Here is a 26,484-nt window from a genome sequence, read left to right as displayed (position 1 = left end):
ACCAATCCCGATAGTGGAAACCCCATTTTTTATTTAATAAGTCACTTACCTCACAGAAAATCTTCACAACACGAACTACAGCAATTACAGCAAGCAGCAACTACAGCCAGCAAAATAAAATTGTTCTAACCTATATAGACTAACTACTAGGAGGCCTATGGCTAGCAAATGAACGATTTTGTTGAAGAGCAAACAACGTATTTAGAAAATTTTATCTTATTCATGTGACATCCAGTTCCAAAAATTACATAGTTGTCAATAATTCCAATACTCAAACATTACCAACGAAACATACGTCATCATACATTTCCTTGCGTCTCACTTAACAATGCATGTCCTACCAACACAGAGTGTCCACTATGAAGAAACATATCCATAAACATCTCTATCCACTCTGTAAATTTCTAGTCTGTCCAACCATAGAATCTCTTGCCGAGGGCGCAGGGCACTGCCAGCGATATTCGTACAGTTTGTAGCGCTGCCAACATACAAGCAGGCTACTTACAACAAATAAAAAAGACGCTTTTAAAGGACACAACCATGCCAATACAACATTCTAACCCGCACCTCCGCATTAAGCTGGACCGTTGAAGTAGCATTTAATCTCATTTGACATCATTTAATCTCATTTGACATGTACACATCAGTTACTGTCGCGGAAACTGTAATATACAAGTGACAAATTTTTGTTTCCAACAGAAGGTTCATATTTTCGAAGATATTTAGAAATAAACAGAAATAAAGCTTCATTTATTGTATTTGTAAGTATTGTGTTTGTTCTTTACTGTACTGTAATCGTTTTCCCCGGCATAGGGGTTAGTGACAGATTTAACTACGTCACATTTACTCATAAACAGTATACTATTTAAACTTTATTTGAAACCTAAATGTCACCTTAGGATAATGTATTAACATTCCAACCATTCTTTTTTCCAGAATGAGATATTCACTCTGCAGCGGAGTGTGCGCTGATATGAAACTTCCTGGCAGATTAAAACTGTGTGCCGGACAGAGACTCGAACTCGGGACCTTCGCCTTTGCCCGCGAAAGGCAAAGGTCCCGAGTTCGAGTATCGGTCCGGCACACAGTTTTAAGCTGCCAGGAAGTTTCATTCTTTTTTCATTTATTATTACCACAAGCTTTGCACATATTTTCTTCTTCAATTAAAAGTTCGTTGAATTACGTCTTGCAAAACACGCATCTTATTCAGTCTACTTGAGGTCCTGTATGATAATAATAATTTACTTTACACACTGAATCTTGATTTATTTTTTTCTGTATTCGTTTGCTTACAACCTCTCTGCTGTTTCTCTTTTTAGCAGTGAGTCTGTCCAGACTCTGTGTGTGAAATCAGGTGCAGGTCGCTTCCTTGCCACAGGTGAAATGTCTTACATTGAGGATTCAGTGCAAGATAAACCTGATGCTCTTTCTCTCACATTTCTGTTCTTCCACCCTGCAGGCGATGTGGAATGTCCCTCTTTGGAACTCCCTAGCTCATCCGCACCGGAACTGCTAGTAATATTTGTCGATGGAGATTTTGAAACTGAGTAGCATACTTACTGCATAGTTGGCACCTTTCCTAAATATTGGGGTGGGCTGCCTAGAGGTGTCACCTAACGTAGCTCAACAGCGTCGGTTGTCGATGGGAATGGCAATTTTGAATGTCAGTCTGCACCAATTGATATTCTCGGTTTTCTAACATACGAGTGTCCGCCCCCTGTAGCTGAGTGATCAGCGCGACAGACTGTCACTCATAAGGTCCCGGTTTCGGTTCCCGGCTGGGTCGGAGATTTTCTCCACTCACGGACTGAATGTTGCGTTGTCCTAATCATCATCATTTCATCCCTACCGACACACAAGTCGCCAAAGTGGCGTCAAATAGAAAGACTTGCGAATGGTCTACCCGACGGGAGGCCCTAGTCTCACGACACTTATTTATTTAACATACGAGTACGTATTTAAGTTCTGGCATGTCTTTATGATTTCATTTCATTGAAAAGTACTCCTTCCGATATTTTTCTCGTTTAACAAGACGAACAACCGACCAATTGTGATAGTTTTAGTTTTCCCGATACACAACTGACTCTATGATTACGAACTCCAGTGCGTGGCGCTTTTTTCTGTTGCCCAAATATGTGAGAACAAGAAATAAGCCGTTTACCCCTATAGCCATCTTTCCCCAATTCACTCTAATATATTCTTCTTCTCTAGAGATTTTTGACTTTAATATATTCTTCTTCTCTAGAGATTTTGACTGTTCAGTTTTAAGAAATCATTTTTCCTTCTAAACATTTTCTAAATGAAAGAATTACAAGCACTAAGAACACATATAAATACCTTTCTTCTCACTGCCACTCAGCAAAATTTGTATTTATTTTCTGGCGATCTATCTCCACTGAGAACGACCTGTTGTGTTCTGTTGGCAAAATACTTTGTAGTCAAATCTCATACCTGATCTGATATTCCGCAAGCGTAACTTTCGTTTACAAGACGGTAGTGCGCAACGCAACTGATGTCGATTTCCAAGTCACGAAACACAGCATCACCTTAGATCCTGCTATTTATAGTCATCTGGCTGTCGTGAACAGCAAGTTCTATTACATTTCAAACGACCAATGCCTACGGAATCCGTATCGAATTGCACAGATGTTCTACACGAAAATTATTTAAAGTTGTTTTCAACACGTGGGTTGTTTTATGCGTGGTGACGCATTTAAAATTGTTTCCGGAAATATCTTGGAGACTATACATCGGATGAAAGAAAGGTGTGGATGAAAGATGTTGGTCTCGAAGGGGCCCATCCAATGACACCGAACTCGATCCTCGTGCTCCACCTCCTCCCATGGGACGGGACCGGGAATCAGCTTTGAAATTTTTAGTAGGAACCCCATTTTTATTGCGAATTCGTATTCTCCGCGAAAAAGTACTTCTGTCTTTAACATTGTTTACGTTGCTTGATAGACGGCGCTATCGTCGCCAAAAATTAAAATGGTTTACACCCGTTGATAAATGATATCTCAAGGAAGACACATCAGATTAGGGTCCCATGATGTTTGAAAGGTAGTTATTCTAAACTGTTTAATGAGAAACCCGTTTCTTGAAACAAAAAAAAAAACTTGGTTGTGCAGAACATACGACTCTGTCCACATTACTACTGTCATTTCTCTCACAGATGTCGCTCAAATGGAAAGCGTGGAAAGCATTTTGAACATTTCATTGGTTTGTTTATCAATGAATTCAAACCTACTTTTAGCGTGACGGCCACAGTCACGCTCCAAGAAATGGAACTACTTCATTCAAACTGGACGTGTCACACAAACAGCGAGAATCCCACAACGGACTGCTACGGATGATCGCAGTCCGTGCTTCATAGATAATAATTTTAATGTTAAAAAATGTATCGCAGAAAATGGTCACCAAATCCAACAGTTGCTTATCACTTTTCAGGTTTTAACCCACTTCGATTTTTGTCGATTACAGCGCCATTGGTCACGCAAGGACTACAATGCTAACTGTAAAGTTACAGGTTGGCTGGCAGCTTTTCTAGGAGCTCTTTGCGGTGTGGGGGAGTAGCCGTGTATGTGAAAAACGGTATCCCATTTGAGTCAATTGATGTTTCAAAGTACTGCACTGAAAAGGTGTTTGAATGTTGTGCAGGTGTGGTTAAATTTAGTGTAGCTAAACTTCTTACTGTTGTTATTTATAGATCCCCCGACTCCGATTTCATAACATTTTTGCTAAAGCTAGAGGAGGTTCTTGGTTCACTTTATAGGAAATACAAAAAGTTAGTTATATGTGGTGCAAGGAAAAGGATGCTGGTAGACCTCCTTAATTCATATAATCTTATGCAAACCGTATTCTTTCCAACGAGAGTGCAAGGGAACAGTAGAACAACCATAGACAATATTTTTGTTCATTCGTCATTATTAGAAGGGCATTCTGTTAGCAAAAAGGTGAATGGCCTTTCAGATCATGATGCACAAATTTTAAGTCTAAAAGATTTTTGTGCTGCAACACATGTTAAATATAGTTACCAACTTTTTAGGAAAGCTGATCCAGTTGCTGTACAGACTTTTGTAAACCTTATCAAGGAACAAGAGTGGCAAGATGTTTATAGTGCTGATACAGTAGACGATAAATGTAATGCTTTCCTCAAGACTTTTCTCGTGCTCTTTGAAAGTTGCTTTCCGTTAGAACGTTCAAAACAGGGTACTAGCACAAACAGGCAGCCTGGGTGGCTGACTAAAGGGATAAGAATATCTTGTAGAACAAAGTGACAATTATATCAAAACGTTAGAAACAGTCAAAATCTAAATGCAGCAGCCCATTACAAACAGTATTGTAAGGTGCTTAAAAAAGTTATTAGGAAGGCAAAAAGTATGTGGTATGCAGATAGAATAGCTAAGTCTCAGGATAAAATTAAAACCATATGGTCAGTCGTAAAGGAAGTGGCTGGTCTGCAGAGACAGGTCGAGAGTATAGAATCAGTGCGTAGTGGGGATGTCCGTGTTACTGATAAGTCGCATATATGTACAGTACTTAATAATCACTTTCTGAATATAGCAGGTGAACTAAATAGAAACCTAGTCCCAACAGGGAATCATATAGCGCTCTTAGAAAAAAGTGTTCCGAGACTGTTACCTGAAATGCTCCTCCATGATACTGACAATTAAATCTCTAAAGACCAAGAACTCTCATGGATATGACGGGGTATCTAGCAGAATACTGAAGTATTGTTCCACGTATGTTAGCTCAGTACTTAGCCATATCTGTAACTTTTCCTTTAGGAGTAGTCGGTTTCCTGACCGATTAAAGTACTCGGTAGTGAAGCCACTTTATAAAAAGGGAGACAGGGATAATGTTGACAATTATAGACCTATTTCTATGCCATCGGTGTTTGCTAAAGTTATCGAGAGGGTTGTATATACAAGGTTGCTGCAGCATTTAAATTCACATAATTTGCTGTCAAATGTACAGTTTGGTTTTAGAAATGGCTTAACAACTGAAAATGCTATAGTCTCTTTTCTCTGTGAGGTTTTGGACGGATTAAATAAAAGGTTGCGAACGTTAGGTGTTTTCTTTGATTTAACGAAGGCTTTTGACTGTGTTGACCACAAAATATTACTGCAGAAGTTGGAACATTATGGAGTAAGGGGAGTAGCTTACAATTGGTTCGCCTCCTACTTTAAGAACAGAAAGCAGAAGGTAATCCTCCGCAATATTGAGAGTGGTAATGATGTTCAGTCCCAATGGGGCACTGTTAAATGGGGCGTTCCCCAAGGGTCGGTGCTGGGGCCACTGCTGTTTCTTATTTATGTAAATGATATGCCTTCTAGTATTACAGGTGATTCAAAAATATTTCTGTTTGCTGATGACACCACTTTGGTAGTGAAGGATCTTGTGTGTAATATTGAAACATTATCAAATAATGTAGTTCATGATATAAGTCCGTGGCTTGTGGAAAATAATTTGATGCTAAATCACAGTAAGACTCAGTTTTTACAGTTTCTAACCCACAATTCAACAAGAACTGACATTTTAATCAGACAGAATGGGCATGTTATAAGCGAGACGGAACAGTTCAAGTTCCTATGCGTACGAATAGATAGTAAGCTGTTGTGGAAAGCCCATGTTCAGGATCTTGTTCAGAAACTAAATGCCGCTTTATTTACCATTAGAACAGTATCTGAAATAAGTGACATTTCAACACGAAAAGTAGTATACTTCGCATATTTTCATACGCTTATGTCATATGGTATTATTTTTTGGGGTAATTCTTCTGATTCAAAAAGGGTATTTTTGGCTCAAAAACGGGCTGTTCGAGCTATGTATGGTGTAAGTTCGAAAACCTCTTGTCGACCCCTATTCAATAGTCTGGGAATTTTGACATTGCCCTCACAGTATGTATTTTCTTTAATGTCGTTTGTTGTTAGCAATATTAGCTTATTCCCAAGAGTTAGCAGCTTTCACTCAGTTAATACTAGGCAGAAATCAAATCTGCATGTGGAATGCACTTCCTTGACTCTTGTGCAGAAAGGAGTGCAGTATTCTGCTGCATCCATTTTCAATAAGTTACCACAAGAACTCAAAAATCTTAGCAGTAGCCCAAACACTTTTAAGTCTAAACTGAAGAGTTTCCTCATGGCTCACTCCTTCTATTCTGTCGAGGAGCTCCTGGAAGAGCTAAAAAATTAAGCAAATTCCAGTGTTACATTCTTGATTTTCTTTATTTAAACGAACGACTTGTCGCCTGAATATGTTTCTTATATTTCATTTTATCTGTTTCTACAATCGTGTTATAATTTCATGTATTGACTCGTTCCATGACCATGCAGACTTCACCTAAATGTGGTCCCACGGAACAATAAATAAATAAATAAATAATATTGTTCCCCGTAGGATTTGAATCTGCCCTTTAAAAAATAGGGGTTTCTATTAAAGATTTCAAAGTTGATCTCCCTCATGCCCTTTGGGGGTAGGCAGAGGGGTCGAGTCTGTTGTCATTGGATGTCCCCTTTCGAAGCGAACAACTTTTAGTACAACCTTTTTTGAATGTGATTTTTAGTTTTCCTGATATTTCCAAAAACAGATTTAAATTCCTCACCCTGTTATATCGTTCTTACTTCACCACCAGCAGTCGTGAAAAACTACGCGTCGTTTTGGATAGACTGAAGTGCTGCTCATAATTTCCGGATTCTGTCTGCCGTTAAAAGTATCGGGCTGTTCGGTTTTCATTTATTTCCTGTTTCCTGCTATGTAACAGTTACGCTCAGTGAACATGTGTATGGTGGCTACATTCCCGTGTTACGTCCTCCTGTCGTCAAGAAGTTACCCGTATAGCTCGTGAAAGATAAGTTTTCACTATTTACTACTTTATTGTGTTAGCGCTTTCTAGTTTACTGTAGAAACAGCGTCATGCATGACAAATGCGTCATGCATGACAAATGTGGATGTTGTCATAGGTTAATTAGTATGGGAGAAACATGCAAGGACTGTGAGTTAATTTTCACTGGGGTGACTGCAGCGGGGATGCCAATAAAGTTTCAGACAAGAAAGGTTTGTGTCCTTCATGCGGGATTACAAATGGTGTACATATAAATTCAAGGGGGACCTCGGAAAAAGTGACAAGTAATAAGCAAAAGGAGAAAACTCCAACCAATCTGACTTGTTACCTGAAATAGGACAAGAACCTCGACCAGTTTTTGAGCAAAGTAGAGTGCAACAGACTCGTAGGAACACCTTTGAGAGTAGGTCGGTAGAGGAGAAAAATAGAACGAAATGATTCCTGCTGCTGGGTAACAGTCAGTAGAGGTATGTAGGCCAAATGCAGTAGGAAAAACTGCCGGCTGAGGTGGCCGAGCGGTTCTAGGCGCTACAGTCTGGAACCGCGCGACCGCTACGGTCGCAGATTCGAATCCTGCCTCGGGCATGGATGTGTGTGATGTCCTTAGGTTAGTTAGGTTTAAGTAGCTCTAAGTTCTAGGGGACTGATGACCTAAGAAGTTAAGTCCCATAGTGCTCAGAGCCATTTGAACCTTTTTTTTTTTTTTTTAGGAAAAACTAGACGTAGAACATCAGGTCACAAGCACCCTGAAATCTAGTGCATAGCTTAACCAGGTGACAGAGAACACAGGGGTCTTGTGTAGATACTTTAATGAAGAGGAGCACGTACTTGTTGTAGGAGGAGCAGAAAAAGGCCGGGCTAGCAACTTAAGATACAATATTAAAGGTGACCGGGAGGAAATAGGAGCAGCAACAGCACACACTCGTGTGCGGCTTCCGGACGTTTCACAGCTCCATGACCAGCCGTGGGTTAACGCATCTGTTAGTCGCGTAAACAGAGAGATGAGTGAACTGTTGTTGACTGAAACAAAGCCTCACGTCTCTGCCGTACCTGTTGCGATATCGGGAGATGGGGACACACATATTATCATGGCCTGCACCATAATGATGGGAGAAGGACAGATTAACTCAATACCTTGCAGAAACTGTTATTGGGCATACAAGGCCAAATCACTTAGATTACTAGATGCAGAGGGCGCTCCTTTTTCTTTTATTTCTTGAGAAATATTACAATGAACGATACCTTAATATGCTGGAAGGGAGTTGGGAAAGAAGATGCATGTGCCTCAAATGCCAAAAAGACTTGCAAAATTCTGAACACTTCGTAATCACATGGAGGAGAAGTTAAGTATCAGGTATTACAGACTATTATCATTTTCGTGCAGAGTTTACATGGAAAAACGAGGAGTTGCAACATATGTAAATGTTGGTGACAAAGCCAAAAATATTGAAGCAAACAATTTTTGTGTAGACCAGGTTCTAGATGCAGAAGTTTGTGTGTTATTACTGCAGAATATTTCTCTGGTAATTGTAACAAACTACAGATTCACTCTGGGAAACGTTTTGCTGTTTATGAGAAATCCAAAAGCATTTTTGAGCTACCTGTTATTATTGATGAAAGATTTCTTAAAAGAGACAGTCAGGAAAAATAAATGGGTATCATTATTAAGGTGTTTCAATCTAATCTCAGTACACAAAATTCCAACTAGTGCTCAGCCAGATAGTAGGGCCCTGTTTTACAACATTTCTATAGACAGTGCTCAAGCTGAAACAATAAATATACATGCAACTGTTGATAAACTATCTGATCATGATGCACAAGTAATGGACACCCCTGAGGCAGTTTCATAAAATGCATTGAGGCTTATTAATGGGAACTGGACACAATGTTTTAAGAGTAAGCTAAAAGAGGCTGACTGATGTGTAGGAGGAGCGGGAAGCAGCCTTACCTGAGAAGTTGTTTCCCTAAAATGTTGTTAAAAAATCGCTTACAAAAAACGCAGGGATAACTTAGTGAATTAAAATCTCATGAAAGTGGAAGAGGGAAATTTATATAAATGGCAGAATAAGTCAAGATCTGAAATTACTTGCATATTACAGAAAATATGAGCAGCAAGTTGCTTCTAGTCCAAGTGGCACATCGATGCAACTGTTCAGTCGTGAGTTGTGCTGTAATAAGTTAACACGTGTTTGTGTCTCTTGTCGCGGAAATGGAACCGCATAATATTGCACAACGGTATGCCATTTCTTTTTGCGTTAAATTGGGTGTAAACGCGACGGCAACTTACGGTAAGCTTTAGAAGGCTTTTGGAGAGGAGGTTATGTCAAGAGCTCAACTTTTTCGTTGGCATAAAATATTTAGTGAAGGCAGAACGAATGTTGAAGACCGCAGTGGACGACCATCAATCTCACGGACGGATGTCAACTTGGACAGAGTGCATGAACTCGTACGATTTGATCGAAGATTATCCGTGAAAATGAATGCAGAAGAACTGAACATCAATCGAGAAACGGTTCGTGTAATAATAACTGAAGATCTTGGTATGAGAAAGATTTGTGCAAAAATGGCCCGACACTGCTCTGTCAGTACAACAATTCTTAACCTCAAAACCAATGTCAGTACTACCACAGCCACCTTATTCACCAGATATCAGTCCGTGCGACTTTTTTCTATTTCCAAGAGTCAAAACGGTTGTCACCGGACACCATTTTCAAACAACACACTATATCCAAAAAGCTGTGACGAGGGTCTTGGAGGATATTACAGAAGATGGGTTCCAGAAATGTTACCATCAATGACAGAAGCGCTGAAAAAAGTGTGTGCAATCAGAAGGGAACTACTTTGAAGGAAATGATACTAAACTTGAGTAAAACGGTAAGCAGCAGTCTTTTTCAGATCAGTCTCACTACTTTATTGTCACACCTCTTAGCTGTATGTGAACGAACAGAATATGGGTGAGACGCCCTGCCAAACCAGCAGGACAGGGCGAGTAGTAGAAATTGTGGAAGGGGGTCCAGAATGAGCGGCTGTCAGTTACACTCCAAACATAACACTTTAGTTGTCCAAACATTACAGCGCAATTTCTAAGCTTGACTATCGACAGAAAACGTCTTTAATTCTAAAACGGCTGAAGGCCGCTGAATGAAATACAACTGATATAACTATTTTGTTTTCTTGAGACAGAAAGCTCAGATAGATGAAGTTTTTTAAAAGCGGCTGAATGCCGATAAATTTAAAACAATTTAGCTACAATAACCTTTCAATAGGCAGAAGGCCCAAACTTTATGACCAATAAGAAACCTTATTCCAAAATGGCTGAAGGCCTTTGTTAAAAAAAACTGCAACCAATTTTCCAAGGCAGAAGGCCCAAAGCTTTTTCTTCCGAAAGGTAATACTTGATAAGTAGGATATTAAAACGTAAAGCGGCTCAAGGCCGGTGCTTCTAAAAACAATACACTACATTTTAAACAGGCAGAAGGCCCAAGCTTTATCTTCAGACATCGAAAGACTTGGACAATTTAGAAAAACTTACTTTTAAAACGGCTGAAGGCCTTTGTTTTTAAAAATACAAATTCCAACCATCGGCTATGACCCATTAAATATACGCAGTTAAACGCTAATAATAAGGCAGTATAGACAACGGCGCTCAGAAGTTTCCAAGGGGCTCGGTCTGCCCTTGAAATCTTAACGTTCGCTTAGGTGAGACAAGAAATTTGGCCAACTACGCTCGATCCGCCGGCAATACAACCAAGAGACAGTCAGGGACCCACAGAGAAGACGACTTGCTAACCAAGTATTCCAAAGCCAAAACGTTACAGACATAGCAGCCCCACAACAAAAAATACATTAAGGTGTTAAAAACCACACAATGCTGGACAGTGACATGAAAAGGAATTGTATAATTTTTTTTGTGAATATATAGATACTAGTTCAGCTGCCAGAGACTAATGCGTAAATCATTTGCTGAGCAAAAGAAGTTTTACGCTCTTTGTTTATTAGTTTTAGATTAAGCTACCTTCGCTGTTATCCTGTCCTAGTGTTAAAACGTGTTGTGCCATTTCTCACTGATAAAATTGGGTTAAATAATGAAAATGATTTTGAAGCAGAGCGATTTCGTCCTTTGTGATACCATGGGTCCCAGCTCCTGAATTTCTGGAAAATTATTACTATTATTTTAATTTTATGCAGAGAATTTAGATGGAGGCGACGATCTTAACGCCGACACTGCTGAACAATAGAGGTACGTGAATGTGTTCATCTTTTTCCATTCGTAGCCTCTACCGTCAATATCAATATATTTGCCACGACATTCAGACCCTGCTGTCTTCTTTTCATTTAATTTCGAAGTCCAAGCATTTACATTCTAAGTTGAATAAATGCATTTAACTGTAATTCTTTTTATCCAGGCTACGGGAGATGATTGCACTCAAAATGTACGTCCCTCTATCCCGTTCGTATGTTCTCCTACATTTGAGTGTGTACAAGCGTAACTATATTTAAGACTCATTTCCTACACATTATTAACGCTTTTTTTTAACACAATTCGCATGGGACCGGAAATGGCAATTTGTGAGGGACTCCCAGGAGCAGGAAAAAATCGATTTATTTAATGGCCACTTTCAGTGTTATCGTCTCTCAAGTTTGTTGTAATTTTTGCTAGTGTTGCAGTTATTTTCTTCCAATTTTTGTCTTTTTGACTGTTTTTCAATTTTATGGTAAAAGTGAGACTGTAGTTATCAGTACTTTTCATTTATTGACATAAAATGCTACATTTATTTATATTATCAAAAACGATATAATTTGCAGTGGACCAATTAAATCTAATCAACTGAAAAAAATTGCAATCATATGCTGTTGAAAGTTTTTCAAAAGGAAGTATTGTCGTTACTTCAAAGCTCTCTTCTGAGATTATGCCACTGATGTCAGTACTTCAGTATAGTGTGGGACCAGGTGCTCGGAGTCTGAATGTGGACACAGAAGACAAACTGACTTCAGCGCAACACCAGGCATTTGACCATGTTCAAACACCTTGCTGGCATGGAATGTTACTTTTCCACTAAATTATTAACTTATTAGTACCTCTTCAGAATATCTTAAAAGGCTGAGACCTGCCAAAGCAAGTACATATTATAGATTCTTTATATTGTCTGCATTAATAGACCTCATTATAACAACATGCCTCGAGTTGCAAACACAGGTATAACATATGTTTTCTGAGGCCAACTTTAATAAAAAAAATTTTTTTCCAGTTAAGAATTGTCTGTCTGATCATGACGCACAGCTAGTTGCAGTATATGACATAGCTCCATACAGTAATGCTAAACAGTCCTCCAAAGCAAAATATTGTGTTCAATTAACGATTTAACTGTTGAAAATTTTAGGGAAAGCTTGCAACAGTTAGACTGGGATGAGGTGTACTGGGAACCCGATACTAATTTAAAATTTAACCTATTTCATGATACCTTTGTGAGTACATTTGAAAACAGCTTTCCTAAGGAAATAGTAAATATAATTGTAACCATCTAAAGAGCCATGGCTTACTAAAGCTTGTAAACAGAAAACGGAAATGTATCTTATAGCTAGGAGGAGTACGCTTCCAGGCCACAAGTGGCCCATCGGGACCATCCGACCGCCGTGTTATCCTCAGGGGGCCTTATGATAGTTTTCTTTGACCGGAGCCGCTACTATTCGGTCGAGTAGCTCCTCAATTGGCATCACGAGGCAGAGTGCTCCCCGAAAAATGGCAACAGCGCATATCGACCCGGATGACAGCTAGGAGGAGTAATGATCCCAAAACACTGAAACATTACAAAAATTACCACACTGTATTAAGAAAATATATTAAAAAGTCCAGAAGTATGTGCATTATGTCTGAGATTAAAACAGCTGATAATAAAATTAAAACTATTAGGAACATTGTTAAAAGGGAAACAGGGCAATCGAGAGCACAGGCAGACTGTATTTCTATCAAAATCAATGAAAAGTTTGTTAACAAGATGTCAGAAGTGGAAAACATTTCTAATAATCCTTTTTTATATGTTGTAGAAAAAAATAGGATCCAGCTATTCGTCAGAAAATGCAATGCATGTTATGAAAGAGAGAATACCTACGCTATTTGATGAAACTGAAATTCAACCCACCTCTCCTACTGAAATTAGGAAAATAATAAATTCATTCCAAAGTAAAAGCTCACGTGGAATTGATGGCGTTTCCAACAGAGTACTAAAAGCTTGTTCCCAACAGATAAGTAGGATTCTCAGCCACACATGTAGTAGTTCGCTGAAGCAGGGCATTTTTCCAGGTAGACTACACTACTTTTAAACCATTGCAAAAAAAGGGGATGGGTCTGATGCTAACAACTATCACCCAATCTCACTTCTGAGAGCTTTATCCAAAATTTCTGCAAAAGTAATGTATTCAAAGTAGCATTACATAGTTGTAAAAATGAAGTACTAAAAAAATCTCAATTGGGTTTTGAGAAAGCCTTTTCAACAGAAAATCCTATATATTCTTTCACTAATCAAATATTAAATGCATTGTATAGCCGAAAATCACTCATTGGGATATTCTGTGATCTCTCAAAGGCTTTTGATTGTGTGAATCATGAAATTGTATTGTGGTATGAGTGGGACAGTACACAAATAGTTGAATTCATACTTAACTGAAAGAACGCATAATGGTTGAAATTAGTACTGCATATAGTCTGCAAAAGTCAGCAGAGTTCTCTAACTGGGGAGGTAACAAGAATAGGGTCCCAAAGGGTTCAGTCTTGGGTCTCTTATTGTACTTAATATATTTTAATGACTTCGTACTCTATATTCATGAAGATGCAAAGCTAGTTCTTTTTACTGATGATAAAAGTACAGTAATGGCACCTAAAAAACAAGAATCGGCAGAGAAAAATTGTAAGTAATATCTTTCAGAAAATAATGAAGTCATTCACTGCAAATGGGCTCTAACTAAATTTTGAGAAAACACACTGTATACAATTCTGCACAGTAAATAGCGTAACACCATTGATAAATATAGACTACGAACAGAAGTCTTTTGCTAAGGCAGAATATTCAAAATTTCTTGGTTTCTGCATCGATGAGAAACTGAATTAGAAGAAACAAATCGATCTGTTGAAACTGTTAGATTCAGCTACTTATGCTGTTACGGTTATTGACAATTTTTGTGATAAACGTATCTGTAAATTAGCCTACTATGCCCATTTTCATTCATTGCTTTCATGTGCCATCATATTTTGGGGTAATTTATCATCAAGAGAAAAAGTTTTCATTGCACAAAAGTAAATAATCAGAATAATTGCTCGAGGACACTGAAGATCACCTTGCAAACATTTATTTAAGGAACTCGGGATACTCACAGCACCTTCACAACACATATTCACTTATCAAATTTGTTATTAATAACCCATCCCAATTCGAAAGTCACAGCGAAGTTCATAGGTACAACACTAGAAGAAAGGATGATGTTTGCTATTCTCGGTTAATTCTGACGTTTGGCACAGAAAGGAGTGAATTATGCTGCCACAAAAGTCTCTGGTCATTTTCCAAATAGCATTTACAGGCTGACAGACAGTCAACCAACATTTAAAGACAAATTTAAAAAACGTCTGAATGAGAACTCCTTCTACTCAATAGATGAGCTTTTAGATATGAAGCAGTAACTGTAAAAAGAAAAATAAAAAGTTTCGTGTAAAGAAAGTTAATGTTAAAGTGACACACTCCACATCATTACGATACGTAGTAGTCATGATCTGTAGAATAAGTATTAATGCTTGTATGTATGTTGAAAGGGTACAGTACCGCCCGACATTGAAAATAGGTACTACATACTTCATTATTTTTGTCAGAACAACACATTTTTTTGTAAAATAACTCAATTTCAATTAATACAGCGAAGCCAGATACCAGTGTGGGAAAGAGTGACAATTTATTTATTTAATTGATCACATGTGCACTCCCTCAAAATAAATCCCTACATCCAGTTTGGTGAGATCTGTGAAATGGATGAATGTATGGTCGTCTGCTAACCGCAGATAGTGAATGTGAATATATGATCATCTTTGAGACGATCCTTTGGCCACCTTTGGTGGGACCAAAGAGATAAAATTTACCTGAGCTTTGAGCACCTGAAATGTGGCTGACCAATATGGTAGCAAGGTGCTCCCCCACTTCGACAGAGGTGCGAGAGGACCTGAAGAATGGCCATGTTTCGGCATTCTGCAGCTGGATCTTGTGTTGTTAAGACCTGTCTTAGGTGTGGTCCGTAAAGACAAAAGAGTGGAGACATGGTATGCATGTAGAATATTTAAGAGTAGTTTGAAATAATAATTTCTCCATTTCAGGAACTTTTGTGGGGAGAATTAAATGTCAGGCAGGTAATATTAATGGGATCGTAGTAATCTTCAGAAGTGACCAACGGTCACTATGAAACCACCTGTAGCAATAAGTTGAAATACTTCCGAGTGCATAAGTTAAGCTGAATTACTAGCGTGTGTACTATAAGTTGAAATATTTAAGAAATAGCGTGTGCAGGACTTGAAATTAGAGGCGAGTACTTCCACGTGGTGAGTACTGTGTGAGTCTCAATCTGTGTATGAGACAAAGGATAAAGAGAAGTACTCGTCCATGGTATCAGTTGAGGACTCGCGTGTGTGATGAATATGTTCTTAATATTACTTTGCGTGATATGATTCCGTGTGACGCTAGATTCAAACTCTGAGTGGGAAGCAAGGTGAGTCGGCCGTCTATCCAGCAACGTCACTTGGCTTGCATTGCACAGGAAGACGTGCATATATCTCCAGAGTTCATAGTAGGAAAGTAGAATTACAAAGTGGGGCAGTGTCGTGTGAAACTGGGATAAATACTAATTGAAGTGGGAAAGCTGAAAGTGATAGTGTTGTGACTATTTATTGTATTGTATTCCATGTTGTAGTGTGGTGTATGTCATGTAATTTGGGTATGTGTGGTTTGCTTGGGAGAGTAGCAAGGTAGTTTCAAAAGATTAGTGGGTTATGCTTTTTCCTTCTGTACCGCTCGATCTGGAGGGAAGTTTCGTGATGATGATTGTGAGAGTCGAAGTGTGAGATATAATAAAAGATCCACCATCCTATCCAGAAAGTGCACTGTAGCGTTAAATAATCGTTAAATAATTACGAGACCATAAGATAGAGAATCACCAATGTAAAGCCATGCCCACTGGGCGGAATTTCTCATGTGTTATTGTTGTAGGTTATAGAATTTGTGTGTTTAGGTTATAGAATTTATCGGAATAAATAAGATAGTGAAAAGAAAAAGATTGGTGGCCTTTTCCTTCGAATTGTATGTTGTCATGATATCCAGAATTTATAATGTGTGCGCCATTCATATACAGTGTGATGGCCACGTGATGATAAAAGCCGTTAAATAAAAAAAAGAAAATGTGGTATTGCCAGTGCGTAGTGAACAGTCAGAGTTCTGTAAATTACTGATAGTCAGATGTGCGTTTCCGTTGCGTATTATTCATATAGGAGGATAATTTGTAACTTAGTTGTGAGTACGAGAGTTCATGTTACTCGATAAATAAGAATGAATCCACTCGCTTGGCAGACCACTCATCTTGCAGGCCTGACTGCTTGATGCCACAGTATGAGCAAGGCATGTGGGTGCCTCTCAATGTATGTAGGCCATAAGAAATGTTAATCTAATTTGAAGGTGCAATCACGTGAGTTTCAGTTTCCATCACTTCTGCCTGAAGTGATCGTCCCTTTATATTTCTCAAAAGATCACTATTTTAGTCAACAAAAATTGGTATTTCCACAGTAACGAAGCAATCTTTTAACTTCAAATGCAGGTAATGTTTTATGAGCTACATAGAATTCCGCGATATTTTTGCGCAACTAGTCGTACCAGAAACGACGCCGTTTGGAGAGATCTTTAACGTGGTACATCAATCAAAAGGTGTATTTTTGAGTACGGAAGCTTAAATACGAAAATCACAAAACTGGGCACTTTAGCTTCACAAACACGCAGATCAGCATCGCACCTGCTCGGTTTGATTCCATCAGCCAGTCACGGCACCGGACACATAACGTCAAGAAAACGTTTTCTGCAGTAAAAGACAACACTGACTGACTGAAGTTTGTGATGACAGCATGATCTGTGCTGTCGGGCAGGTCGGGGACCAGCTTAGGTTACAAGGTACCAGCCGGTATCTCGATTTACGTGTTTACGAAACAAAAGTGCCGTATCTAGCGTTTTTCATATTTGTATCTGCGTATTACGAAAATAGTTTAACTGATGTACCGCATTAGAGATCTTCCAAAAGCGATCTGTTCTTTACACGATAGGCTGCGCAAAACTAACGGAAAATCTCATGTTGTCGATTAAAATTGTTATTGGAAAGTAGCTTGTTTTATGTCACATCTAAAGTCATACTTCTTTATGGGAGATATCAACTTTTATTTTAAGGCTATGCACAATCCTCAGAGTCGAGAAAAAAGTTAAAACACAATTTCAGGATTCAGTAATTACTACCTACCAGTATCATAAACTGCTGCCGTCAGATTCTCATCATCTTTATACAGGAATAGGGAATAGCCAAATTACGCAAAAAATGCCGATTTCGCGTAATATCGCTAAAAATAAGAGGTTATGCTTTATTTTTCGCAATACTGCCTACGTGAAATTTTGTTGGTCTCTAATTATTAGCCACCAATGTAAGTTAAATTTACTCATTATATAATATGAGTTATACGACTCGCCGCAACTCTGACGTAAAGTTTTTCTGACGCTACTAGAATAAAAGCAGCAGCCACAGGTAAATTGGGCACCTACCTGGCAGTAGCACTTGTATGGCCAGCTCTTGTGGTGAGAAATTTCCCAGAGGGTCTAGCTAAAGACAGATGTGCCTATGTTTCCAAGATTGCGGTCCACAGTTTACGCCAAGGGTGAAAGTGGCAACACTCACTCCGTCAGATGGCAAAATTAATCAGTACAGCGATCTCATGCTGTTTTTTTATGTACGCGGAAAAAACTAACCAAGAATCTTCGAAACTCTCGTCTGTCATTCATAAAGTTAAAAGATCAACTAAAACATACGTATTAAGCCATGTACCCACAACCCTGAACAACAAAGCACTACAATATAAGTATATTCATGGGACTTGTGGATTTGAGAAACTGTGTTATTACTAGGGACTCTAATTAATTCCATTTAAAATAAACAATAAGTAGATCTCGATACGCACCCAAACAGAAAGAGAACAGAATACTAAAAACATTTCTTTTGAGTGACTCAGTTTTTGAAATATAGGTTGTGGTGACAGACTGTGTCATTGAGTTGCCCGAAGTCTAGATTACGTCGGATGGTGACATTTTGTCTCTGAGTTGGAGAAGCCAACGAATGTGATTACGGAATCTTAGACGTGATAACGTACTGATCTGTAGCGTATCACCGGGAACTAGGTTACGTTTAATGCTGACTGTATAGTTGAGTGTTGACGAAGGTAACCCGCTTTAATTTTTTTTTTCCACAGTATCACCCGGATCTAGGTTAGGTTGAAGCTGACTGTTTGTGTCAATGTTGAAGAAGCGGTATCGAACGCTTCAAGTAACCCGTTTTAAATTTCTATCTGGATCCCCGAATGGGGTTTCAAGCTTCTCCTGATCGTATCCCTGTCAGAACTCCCGCTGCATCTCGCTCCGTTGAGGCGCTAGGTGGAGTCGTTACGTAGCCTACACGGAAACTCCGGAGTGTGTAAGTGTGTGTGTGTGTGTGTGTGTGTGTGTGTGTGTGTGTGTGTGGTATTCGGAGCGACATTCCTACGCGCCTGGCCGCAGGCACGCACTTTCTACGCGCCGCGCAGGTCGCCTGCCTGCAACTGCACTGCACGCGCACCGTTGTGTCTTGGAGTACACGTGCTCTCGCCGATTTCTACCGCCATATCGCTCCGCACCGACGCGACAAGCACGCTCTCCACGGAAATGGGACTGCGGCCGTCGTGTTGCAGAGTCCACAAGTAGCGCGCGGTAATTGGTCGTGCGCGACAGTAGCAGTCCTTGCGCGAGAGGGTTGGTTGGGGGTTAGGGGACCTTACAGTTAGTTCTTCGGTCCCATCGATTAGGGAAGGGTGGAGATGGAGTCGGCCGTGCCCTTTCAAAGGAGCCATTTGCATGAAGCGATGTAGGGAAATCACGGAAACCCTAAATCAGGATGGCCGGAACCGAGTTTGAACTGTGGTCCTCCTGAATGAGAGTCCACTGTGCTAACCACTCCGCCACCTCACTCGGTCCTTGCGCCAGTATAGCCCGTGCACGACACGGTGGACGATGCGCCGTGAACGGTTTTCGTCCAAAACGTGGGCGAGTTCATTCATTTGTTCGGAAGGGGGGCCCAATAAGTGTTCCAGATTTCGGCCGGCCGATGCGTCCAGCAATCTTTCTCAAACGATTTGACAGAAACTTATTACACCCCACCTGTCACTTATCTGGTTTTGGTGTGTGTTCACCCCAGGTAATTGACTAACAGATCAACAGAGAGTGAAAAACTGCCGCAATGTCGGATAACGCAAAGAAAGTAACAAGGCCCTGTGACTCCTGATTGAACTGCGGTGGCAGTGATGACATTAATTGGTTCAGAATTGATCCCTTTTAGTTAAAAAGGGGTACACATTGATGTTATATTAAGCTATCGAACACCAGATGCAAATGTTGAACATAAAATTAATTAAGAAAGTGACTTAGGATTTCAACTACTTGATTGAAAACAGATGCAGACGATTAGCACAGCTTTATTTTAACTCACGACCTTCAATCATCACATTACATGACTCTCGTAACAGGCAGTGGTAATAAATTGCGTTTGCGTCGAGTAAAGTGCGATAAGTCAAAAGTAATTCATATCGACTGACCCAGGCGTAATGCGAAGTGCGAGAAGAATTTACAATACACGGCCCATGAAACCCCCGTGGAAACTTTGCCGACATGATCCAACAAATTAATCAGTGGCCGGAGCGGGTACAATATCACCGAATTCAGTGTGGCGGAGCGGTGTCGTTGTGCGGACGTCAGCCGACCTCGTGGTGCTGCAAGGCTGCGCTCGTCTATTCACTCCTAGCTATCTTGCTCAGTACATAGCTGAACAAAACTTATCTCCAAGCTCAATCGTTCCATTTGCTAAGTCCTAAACTGCAGAGATGCTCACTCTTTCTCAGGAAAGCTGAGTAAAGAACGCCACATCCACACTCTAGGCAAGCTGGAAACGGAAGACCTCTACGGAGACTTCTCACAGTCCGCTCGTCGCCTCGGTTTCCCCTCCAGCAAAATCACTTGCGCCAATTGCAGCGCAAGTCGCTTTAATTATGCGTCACTTCCCAGCGCCGACCAATGCCTGCTCTGGGAAGTGAACAAATTCCCACAAAATTTCCCTTCCTCTTCACCTGATTTACTTCAGGCTCTGCGGACCGTGAATTCAGCGTGAAGTTGCTATAGTCACGAACACGCATATTTTGACCTCTGTTGACTGCTCCACCGTAGCTTTGCGCAGCTTTCTCGCATGTTTCACTGAAAACGGGACGATGGACATTCATCAACAGGCGTAGAAGTTCTCTGTCTGCTTCCCAGTACACCAGCATGGAGTCGGGGTCAACCACCGACTCACTGTCACTCATCTTAAGGCAGCTGGAGGCCGCGCCCCGTTACCGCTTTCTCAGAGCTTGAGCCACCCTAAGCTGCCTATTGTCGCATACCTTCGCCGCTCCCCCGCCGGCCAGCCACGGTCACTCTGTATACTTCCCTGGGATAAAATAGCCTCCAGTAAATCTATGCATTTCCACAAAGTTTTTCATGTCGTGTGTTTAAAACCATCACCCGACATGAATTATTCCAATACATCCATACTATACCCTCTACAAGATGCATTTTTGTTCAGCCCTACTGTTTGCTCAACGTGAGTTAGGTGGTCTTTAATGACTTCATGCAAGGGGCATAGTTCTTGCCATCTTACAAACTATTCCATAAAAAAAATCATTTTTGCTTTACTTAGAGCTTTATGTGTCAGGTTCATGATGATGTGCCCATTATTTCGTTAAAGGTCTTAGTTATTGTGATATTTACGTGAAAGAAAGACACTGCCCGAGATTCTGAAAAGTGTGCAATGAAAAATAAAGGTCGCTATGATTTTGCGGTTCGTGCATGTTACATATGTTGTTGCATATGTAATTTAGCTAGCATATTGAATTTTTCTTTAGGAGTGGGTAGAGGTATCTATTTGTCTCCAATCTGGAGAAAACTGATGTGATGTAGAACACTCATTTACTATCGCGCCATGCCAGCGATAAAGCCAAAGTGAAATATCCACAGCATTCACCGTATTTCATAAATGCTTTCAAATATCGAAATGAGATTTTGGGAAATTATAGCACACAAAGAGGAGAGTATTTTACCATACCATTATGATGTAAAACTTCATTATCTACCTTGTTCTTTCAATAACTACATACTTTTTCAGTAGAATAATGTAACTTTTAAGGGCCATCGATAGCTGGTGAGCCGAGAAATGCTATGGGTTTTGGAACAACATATGTGAAGACATCACACTTTTATATACCGAAGATGTGCGTTTTCATAAGCTACTGACTTTATTTTTCCTTAGTCCCTCACTTCATAAACTGAACAAACCACTGTTTCAGAATTATCTCACAGTTCTGTGAGGTGAGACAGTGTAAACTACATTGTGTTTTGTCAAAACAAGCAAATTTAAACATGACAACAAGAGAAATATGTAGGTTTTCCTCAAAATTCGGCACTTACGACGCTTCTCTGAAAGTTACAAGTGGGTAACAAGCCAGACGAAAATAAACTGCTGCATTTTCGGCGGAAATCTTTGTAAATACTAATGAGAGCAGAGGTGACAGGAGATCTTCTTTAATTGTCACCATGCAAGTGTGGACGTGGAGGGGCTCCGCTTAATATTTACAAAAAATGTGAACGTAGGCTTTAGTTTAGAATGGACATCCCCTCCAGCCCCCAACATTCCCCCTGCAGCACTCTGAGCGACCCCCCACTACTGCCACTCTCCCCATGCTTCCACAGCCGACTGCGCATCTTTAGGCCACGGCATTTTGCGCACACTATACTCGATGCAGCAAAATCCCGCGGCACTTCTCTTGAATCAGCTACTGCACGTCTACAACACGTGCATATCGATCTATCAGACCAGTGACTACACTGACCACCGAAATTCAAAGAAAAACTTTTTGCAACGTAAGACTAATAGGAAGAGATACAGTGAGGTTCTGGAACATACTGACATGGACGCGGACCCATATCGATGGTGTCATATCGATCCCTGTGCCTAACCAGCTGGGCTAGGTTTCTCGGTTGAGATTCCATGGTGTGAACAGCTGATAGAGGTAGTCCCATAGATTCTCTGTTAGGATTAAATCCGGGTTGTCTGGTGTCCAGGAGAGTATGGTAATCTCATCCTTGTGCTCTTTGAACCACGTAGTACTCTGCGAGCTGTGGGACACGTTGCATTGCCCTGCTGGTAGATGACACTGTGTCGAGGAAAACCAAACTGCACGTATGGGTGGACATGCTCCCCATGGACAGATACATACTAAGCCTTCCAGAAAGACGAGTTCGCTCAGGGAACGCCACAAAAACATTCCCCAGACCATAACGCCCCCCCCCCCCCTCTCCAGTCTTGACCCATATAATGATTGTTGCAGGTTGTTTGCTTTCATTCAGATGGAGCATAGAACGTGATTCATCTGGAAAGGCCACCTATTGCCACTCAGTGGTAGTCCAGTGGCGATTTTGGCCCGAAAATTCAACCCTTCATCACCAATGAAAAGCAGTCAGCATAGGTGCATGATCCAGCCGGCTGCTTTGGACGGCCATATGCATCACATTCACCGAACCACCATTGAAGAATCTCTGTTGGTAGCACCTTAGTTCATCTCGGTTGTCGCTTGCTCAGTGGTTGCACGGTTATTCGCCCTTACACATCTCCACAGCTGCCGTTCACCCCAGTCATCTACTGCCCGTGGAGCATCACAGTTTCCTCAGCGCCGGTTTTGGGTAGAGCCATTTTGAAATGTTTGGTATACATTAGCCAAGGCAGCACGTTACAAACGTAGCGTTTTTGGAAATGGGTCCACTCTTTACCCAAATGGTCGGAAATCCGTTGATCATATCCTTTTCGACGTTAGATAAATCACTCATTTTCCAAACTACGATTACGATAGCACTGTATTCCGTGTACCCCTCCCCCAAAGAAAAAAGAAACTTTACATACTCTCCACCGTCTGTGAGTGGTTACGTCACATGGACGTCGAACATTGGTGGTGGTGACATTAACATGACTGGACTGAGTATCAATTTTAAATACTAGTTACACCAAGACCCAGACTGAAGTAACTGGCCAGAAACGCAAACAACAAACGATTAATTTTACAGCCTATAACAGAGAATATTTCTTCTAGGAATGCATCAACTCTGGGATCCGCAAAAACAGCAAGATTGTTAATAAGACTATGCTGATAGATCCATCACTATGATTAAATTTTCCGCTACCATCAGTGTTCCTGATTATTCGTTCACGAACTCCATTATTTATTCATTTTGAGTATGCAGAATTCACTGAGTTGTTAATCTGAGCCGGCCGTTGTGGCCGAGCGGTTCTAGGCGCTTCAGTCTAGAACCGCGCGATCGCTACGGTCGCAGGTTCGAATCCTGCATGGATGTGTTCGATGTCCTTAGCTTAGTTAGGTTTAGGTAGTTCTAAGTTCTAGGGGACTGATGACCTCAGATGTTAAGTCCCATAGTGCTCAGAGCCATTTCAATCATTTTTTGTTAATCTGAATACTTATTACTTTCTCATCAAGCAGTTTCACATCATCGACAAAGCGTTGCCGAATAACGAGAGGTGTAGCGTTTTTGGTCATCCTCTGAAAACTCAATACCACGGTTTTAGTTTTGAGAGGAAGACATGGTATTCACAGTTGAGCAAGCGCTCTGGAGCACACCGCCTCAGTGTACTTCCCCACGCCACAGTGTCCAAACACGGACTACCTAATGAGCTGCCAAAACCACAGAAAAAAGTTAGTTATAAGCAACGTTCGTAATACTGTTTAAGAGATTATAGTTAATTGGTTGAGCTTCACTTAGATCCAGATCATAATAATGCCTCTCGCATTTACTTAAACTACCTGTTGTGGTAGTTAAGCATTTGTCCACGTTTTGTTGTACTTTTCTGCGTGTTTCACGTTGTACGATGTTTTTAACGGGAGGTTAATGTAGCCGAATGCACTTACACATATAATCTCGAAGTATATATATTCATTACGGAAGATTGGTAGATTACATTAGCATAAAGCATCACACTATTTAATGTATTAATTTTTCATAAGGAGGTGTAGTTTATTAGGTGTGAACATTACAAGACTTGCCTATGCAGATGATGTAGCACTAGTACGTAGTTCCAAAAGAGAATTAATCAGAATGATGCAAAATTAATACAAAATTGCTGAGAAAACAGGATTACATGTTAATGAAGAAAAATCAGAATGCCTGTTCATAAGTAAGAAAACCACAAAAGATGCACCTCTGACTGTAGATGGATTCAATTTCAAGACTGTTGACCACTTCAAGTACCTAGGAAGTCTTTTTAGTAATAACAACACAACAGATATAGAAATAGATGCCCGTTTATCAACAGCAAACAAGGCACTTTTTAGTTTCATCAAAATTCTAAGAAAAAAATCACTTAATCAGTAATTTCAAAATCCGCTTATATCAATCGACCATTATACCTGTGATGTTATATGGATGTGAAACATTAATATTTAGAAAGAAAGATGAAGAAAAACTGTTAATATTCGAAAGAAAAGTACTAAGGAAAATTTTTGGGCCTGTATACGACGGAAATAACATGTTACTTCTGAACACATTATGGGAGTGAACAGTGATCATTGTGCTACTATTAGTGATTCTCCAGCAGAAGCAGGTTCTTACTCACTGTTCTGAAGATGACCACAGTAGTGGTCAAAACCGGTCAACGTAATAAATAAATTGTGATCAAGACTGTTTTTGATAGTAAATATTTGAAAATAACATGGAATGGAGAATAAGAAGAAATGAAGAATTAAGAGGGCTGTACAAACACCGTAACATCGTCGAAGTGCTCAAAAGGAGAAGGTTGAATTGGCAGGCCATATAGCAAGAATGACAGAGAAGAGACTACCTGGAATGGCATTTAGCAGAACAATAAATGGAACGAGAGGAAGAGGGAGACCCATAATCAGATGGCGGGATAACATTCGGGAGGACACAACTAGGATGAACAGCAACAGCAACTGGCCAAACAGCGCATTGGACAGGCACAAGTGGAAGAGACAAATAGAGCAGGCGTATGGTCGATATGGCCCTTGCCACACGTAAAGTAAAAAGTAAAGTGTATTAGGTCACTACACTCGTTAGTTGCGCAGTGCAGAGGGAAAGAGTGGAGAACAGACCTACAAAACCCGGACAGAAACTGCCATTGCGGATAATGATTAACAAAATTCATGAATAATGGAATGTTTGCGTCTATGCTAACAAATTTTTTGTCATCAAACTACCGGTTTCGGTCTATAACGACCATCTTCAGATTTGTTTTATAAAAACATGTCCTAAAATTTGTCATATGGTTGAACTCAACACACCCCACCAATGAAACACGAGTACACTGATGCAGACAAAGAAAATATATTTTTGAACATAGTACTGCTGCACCGCAAACTGCATATTTATGTGGTCCGCATCTGTACAGAATACAGGTATATATGGCGGAGAGTATATACTGTACCATATTCTCTTTCTCTTCCTCCTACTCCAATCGTAAATGGGATACGGGATGAAAGATTGTCCTTACACATCCGGAAAACATAAAAACTATAATTTCTTAAAATTTATATATTCGTGCCCTATTTTTTTTTTTTGGGGGGGGGGGAGGGATGGCGGGTCATCAGCCTCCTAATTAGTTTGATCCGGTCAGCCACGAATTCCTTCGTCCCAGAGTAGCACTTGCAACCTATGTCCTCAATTATCTACTGGATGTATTGCAATCTCTGTCTTTCTCTACAGTTCTTACCCTCTACAGCTGCCGCTAGTACCATGGAAGTCATTCTCTGATGTCTAAACAGATGTCCTATCATCCTGTCCCTTCTCCTTGTCAGCGTTTTATACATATTCTTTTCGATCCTACGAAGACCTCATTCCTTACCTTATCAGTCCACCTAATTTTCAAAATCCGTCTGTACCACATCCCAAAAGCTTCGACTCTCTTCTGTTCCGGATTTCCCATAGTTCATGCTTCAGTACGATAAAATGCTCTTCTCCAAACGCACATTCTCAGAAATTTCTTCCTCAAACTAAGGGCTATGTTTGGTACTAGTAGACTTCTCTTGGCCAGGAATGCGCTTTTGGCCATTGCTAGTTGGCTTTTTATACCTTCCTTGCTCCGTCCGTCACTGGTTATTTTGCTGCGTAGGTAAGAGAATTCCTTAATTTCATCAATCATATGACCATCAATCCTGATATGGACTTTCTCCCTGTTCTCATTTCCGCTACTTCTCATTGCTTTCGTCTTTCTTCGATTTACTCTCATTC

The sequence above is a fragment of the Schistocerca piceifrons genome, chromosome 8 (assembly GCF_021461385.2).
Source record: "Schistocerca piceifrons isolate TAMUIC-IGC-003096 chromosome 8, iqSchPice1.1, whole genome shotgun sequence".
Classification (NCBI taxonomy): domain Eukaryota; kingdom Metazoa; phylum Arthropoda; class Insecta; order Orthoptera; family Acrididae; genus Schistocerca; species Schistocerca piceifrons.
This window is presented reverse-complemented; position numbering follows the sequence as displayed.